The sequence below is a fragment of the Cydia amplana genome, chromosome 5 (genome assembly GCF_948474715.1).
Source record: "Cydia amplana chromosome 5, ilCydAmpl1.1, whole genome shotgun sequence".
NCBI lineage: Eukaryota > Metazoa > Arthropoda > Insecta > Lepidoptera > Tortricidae > Cydia > Cydia amplana.
In genome coordinates this window covers 21066650-21072649 of record NC_086073.1, presented here as the reverse complement: position 1 = coordinate 21072649, position 6000 = coordinate 21066650, and positions in this window count along the sequence as shown.

Below are 6000 nucleotides of genomic sequence, written 5' to 3'. Positions count from 1 at the left end.
ATCAAAAAGTGCCAAAAAGATACTGCGTGTACGCACAAATTGCGTTTTTGGGGAAGAGACTACATTAAAATAGAAACCAAATAAATTACTTATCATATTATTTTCCGACGAAGTCGCGGGTACGATTGATATTCTACAACATTAGCATGACATTACATGTTCAATTAATATCGTACCTATAGTTGAAAATTTTAAACGCTTAAAAAATTCACTGAAAATAAAAGAATTATTTATTGACAATACAAATACTGTAATGGTATCGATTCGATACACTTGGTGACGCGTAACGTATATAACGGAGTCGGCGTCGACAGCGAGTCATTCCCGCCGCCGTCGCCGCCGCCGCCGCCGCCATGTCGCCGCTCGCCTACTCGCTGCTCGCTTTCATCGCGCTGTTCGCCGCCGCCGAGGCGATAGCGAACCCTTTTTTGCGATAAAGCAAGCTTGGGTAATTAGCTCTTTTTAAGGTCTTAATTCTGATATTCAATGTAAATTTATATTTTGATCTTAAGAACAAAATTATTATTGCAAGATATCAGTCTATTCTTCTTTCCGTGAAATTCAGATGTTTCTAATAAATATGCAAACTTTCAAATTGCGAAAATAAAAATAAAAATGCGCTTACCACGAGCCCACGAGTAAAATCGCCCCATACAAAAAACGCGCGCCTTGTGAGGACTCAGCACGTATACGGCTATAGGAATAGGGAAAATAAGTCATTCGTTATTTACGCCTTATAAAAATGCCTTTAAGGATATAGTAGCTGTTTTTTAACTCCGAATAACATAAGGAATTGAATAAAAGTGTTTCATACACATTTAGGTTTTTAATTTTCCGTTTTTAAACTCGATATAAGTATGTTTAAAAATCGAGGAATCAACATTTTTGGATAAAGTTCGTGTGGTTAAATGTGTTTATTGAGCAAACGTTATAATTCTTATAAATTATTTTTTATGCACATAGCCATATACTAAAGAGGTTAACTAAGGTTAACTTAAAAGTAACCAAGATTAAAAATGAAATAGAGAAATATATTTATTCATTTGTCGTTAAAATAAACATGTCCACCTCATATTATATATAATAGTATTATTTTATAGTATTTTCAGCAACCGTTGTTTTAGAGAGGTCAAAAAAGGCGAGTGGCGTGACTTGAGGCGAAGCCGAAAATTGTTAATAAAGACGCCACAAGTACAAATATTTTTCATGTCATCTACTGGTAGAAGTCTACCTACAGTATACCTATTTTTAGTGACTTCTTGGGCTATCATTGATATTTCTTCAGGCATAGACACTAAGTTTTCGTCTTCATCCATTTTAAAAAATAAAAAATAAAAATAAAAAAATAAAAATAGTTTTATTTGCCAAAAAGTTTACAGGTTTTACTTAACCTATGACTGCCACACTAGGCTACGCCTGTATTGTGTAGTCAGATTGAAAACATTACTACATTGAGTTACCTACATCCTACGCTGAAGTTTTATTTTCTAATAAGCATCTAGTACTAACTAATATGTTTAATTATGATAACAGGCTTAATCTAACAGGAACAATCACAATTTAGGTAGAGCAATAAGTTTAATATTAATTCATACTATTTTTTTTTTTTTTTTTTTTACCTATTGTATACAGCAATCATGTGAGGTGTGTTTGTGGTGTGAATGAATGTGTGTGTGTGTGTGTGTGTTATAAGACGTAGCGAGAGTGAAGGTTAAATTTCTATTATTAAAAGCCTACCGAGAGGTTAGACTATTGATTTTACCAATCATTTGTCTTCATTAGCTGCTCTGTTTCAATATAAGTAAGATTTTTTATCCAAGAAGTTACTATTATTTTAGCTTTGCTAGCAGTATAGTTTTTAATATCGCAATCTTTGTTTACTTTATTATATATATATGGCAAAAGGAAGTTTTGAAATCTTTTTGCAAAAGCAGTTTTTGTCCTGGGAACAGGCAGCTTAAAAACACGTTTATTATAAGAAGTTCCATATCCTGATTTGACTAATTCACGGTGCATTATCATTGTTAACCTAATGATAGCAAGCTTACGGACGCTGAGCACGTCCATGTCCCTATACACGTCTATTGTAGGGTAAAGCCTGGGTTTTTTAAGGATTACCTTAAGTAAAAATCTCTGTGCTCTTTCTAGGGTAATCATTGCCGAACTAGTTGCCCCTCCCCATACGGTGATGCAGTAAGTTAAAATTGGCTGACAAAGTGCAGTATATATCATTTTAAGTAGTCTCCTGTCAGCTGCATCTCTTAGTTCCTTCATCACATAAATTAATTTTCTTACTCTAGCAGATACTGATTCAATGTGGTTAGAAAAATTAAGTTTTTCATCTAGTGTCACGCCTAAGTATTTTATAGATGATGCTCGTTCAATTGCAATACAATTGCAAGAAGGTGTACCTTGTTTGCAGTTTATATCATGTATTCTTATTTCAGGGCGGATTGACGGCTCTGAGGCAGCAGTTTTGTGAAAACAAAGAAATTTAGTTTTCGTAGTATTGAGAGTTAGTAGATTACTTTTTAGCCAACTGTAAACCGATTCCATTTTAATTTGAAAGACACACTGTTTTTTTAAAACAAAAGTTAAGTTTTTATTCGACAACCAAGAAGAACAACAACAACACAACATTCAAGAAGTAGTAAATAATAGAGGGTACGGGCGGGAAAAGAATGAATGAAATATTTTTTTATGTCTACGGCTTTCACTTATATGTATATCAAAGATGACATTTAAAATAAGGTTGGCAACAATGTATTTCATACAATATTTTTAAAGTGGGCATTTATCTAAAAAGTCCTAAAAAGATATTGCGTGTATGCACAAATGCTTTTTTGGGGAATAGACTTGTCTTGACAATTATAAGGTAGGGTTTCAAAGATGTGTGTACGACTCTTTAAGAGGCCGGTATCGATTTTAGTCGCAAAAATGTAAAATTGATAGATTTAGTCGATAACATTGTAGACCTTTTGTTACGTAATAACAAGTACTGGTTTCTATTAGCACGTCTTCTTATCTTGCACTTTTACGGATTATTTCTTTTAAAACAGACTCACTAAATTACTTAGTAATGATTTTTTTTCTGATGGACGTTTAGGTAAACGCGCGTAAAGCACTGATTTAGTCGATCTTCATGTAATTTCGTAAAGTTTGGACTGCCAAAAATGGTACCTATTTTTTATTACGCATATCCTGTACTTCAACTTTGATATATTATATTTTTGGTATATGATATTGAACAAAGAGTAAATTAAAGTTAGACGAAATCAATTTTCACCAGAAATTACTTCAAAATAAGTGATTTTTTTATGTGAAAATCGACTTAATTTCAACGTAATTTTGATACTTTAACAATCTACCTTATTTCCTAAAACTGTTCTTATACATCATTTTGTACCACTATAATTTTTTGATGAATTTTTAAAAACTGCCTCTTCTCGTCATATATTGCCGGTGAGGCACAGTAGAGGCACACGGAGAGAAAACGTGCTAATAGAAACCAATACTTGTTATTTAGATAGTACGTAACAAAAGGAGTACAATTTCAACGACTAAATCTATCAATTTTACATTTTGGCTCTAAAATCGTTAACGGGCTCTTAAATGCCAAATAAAAGTACGGGAGTAGAAAAACAAATTAAAAGCTTTTTTTTACAGGTAAACAAACGATGGACGAAATTAATTTTACGCTGACTGTTGCCGGTGGCTACATCACCATTCCTGATGTAAGATTTATTTTTTGGTTATTATTTATTTAAACTTTATTCCCTAAAGTAAAGACATTATGTACAAAAGGCGAACTTAATGCCATCATCCGGATCCGATCCGATGCGATAAATTATTGACCGCAATTCTCGGTTTCTGCTTGGGTAAAAAATGCTTCCGTGTGTCCGGCGGTTCTCTTTTACAGGGCATATTTCTCAACCGATTCTCATAACATATTTGGACAAGTTATAGATTTTTCCGATTCATTTTTTTTTCTAAATGGCGGCTTCCGGGGAGATTCAAATGATTGAGCATATTTAATTTTTACAAATATATTTATATGCGAATAAATGAAAATTGTAAAAAAGCTCTGGTGGCCTAGCGGTAAGAGCGTGCGACTTTCAATCCGGAGGTCGCGGGTTCGAACCCCGGCTCGTACCAATGAGTTTTTCGGAACTTATGTACGAAATATCATTTGATATTTACCAGTTGCTTTTCGGTGAAGGGAAACATCGTGAGGAAACCGGACTAATCCCAATAAGGCCTAGTTCCCCTCTGGGTTGGAAGGTCGGATGGCAGTCGCTTTCGTAAAAACTAGTGCCTACGTCAAATCATGGGATTAGTTGTCAAGCGGACCCCAGGCTCCCATGAGCCGTGGCAAAAATGCCGGGATAACGCGAGGAAGAAGAAATGAAAATTGTAAATGACCATATTCAGCAAATTGTGATGATAACACAGGAGTGTTTTGAGTTTTTAAAAGAAGGATGTGGGGTATCTTTAAAAAAAATACTTAATATTATAGTCTTTGCGGAAAGAATGAGTTATGGAATGTATGGGCCCCAATACATTCTACCACTCTTCTCTTTCCGAACAGACTAATAATTTTAATAAACACATAAGGATTACTGTGATTTCAGTTTCACTTCAAGTAATTGAAACTTAAACTTTAGCAATATTATTTTAATGTCTTCTTTTTTACTCTTACAGTAACGTCTATTAAAAGGTTTTTTTTTCGGAGCCCTCCGACATCTGTAGTTACGGACGTCGGCGGGACTTGTTCGCAGGGACGATGATGTGGCTAAGGGCGTTAATTCCAAAACGGGGGTCCCATGCTGTTGATCTTGTTTCTGAGCACCGTGCACGCAGTTATCAACCGCTCATTGCTCCTGCGAACTTCAAGAGAATTGAAGCCTAGGATATAACTCCAATTAATTTTTTGTACAATAAGCGTAGATAGGCTTTTCGTACCTTCTCCAGTGTAAGTTTGTACTTGGTCTCGCTATTAAACTTCTTTAACGGGCATGGTGGTAGAAATCGCTGCGAAAGCGATACTTAAACACAAAGCGAATATTTTGGTAACTCGGTCGTGGTTGTGGTAATCCCGTTTGGCTCATCATGTCGTTTTTATTATTTAAAAAAAAAAGATTTTTTATTTAATTTGCAGAAATGTGTAATGCCAGGAAGACAGCAAGTGGGCGTGTATGTCAGCGTGTGCAATACGCCCAACTCGAAGCCTACAGTGACTTCAGTAAGACGGAAACATGGAAAGAGACCGAACTTCTCTGTGTTTCACATCGACTGTCCTAGCAACATCGCCGGCTGTGATATGCTTGACCTTCAAGTGACGCAGTATTGTGACATGGCAATAATACCACCTATGATTTGATTGCCTGTCAAGACAGACAGTCAAAATTATTGCGATGAGAATTGGATTCTTATCTCTGATTAAAAACGTAAACATTAGGTACATAAGTATTTTACTTTACCCACAAAAACTTACAAAATAACGCCCTGTATTTGACGTCATGAGGACAAAATAAAGAATAACCTCATAGAAAAACTTGTACTTGTAGATTATTATTATCTACAGGTTGAGTTGACTTGCCACTTTTCGGTGATATATCGCCGTATAAACTCGAATATTGTAAGAGTCACGGCTGGTGCAATCACAATCAGACTGTTGCCTTTACTCTACAACTGTCTAGTTAACTTATACAGTATAGTGTTGAGTTACTCATAACAAGCGTTAGCCGATAAGTAATATCCGATCAAAAACATTACATGTAAAAAGGTGCAAGTCTCGCAACGCTTTTACTACAAAAAAGTTTTGAGATGTAATGTGAAACCAAGTCGGTTATTTTAATCAGTGCCAGGGGGTGTTAAAACCGTATCAATAAGATATCTTTAATTTGTAATATGTATAATGACTTGGCCATCGCACGGCTGCATAATGTCAAAAGGATCATCGTCACCTATTAAAAATAATTCTAATTGAACATAACACTA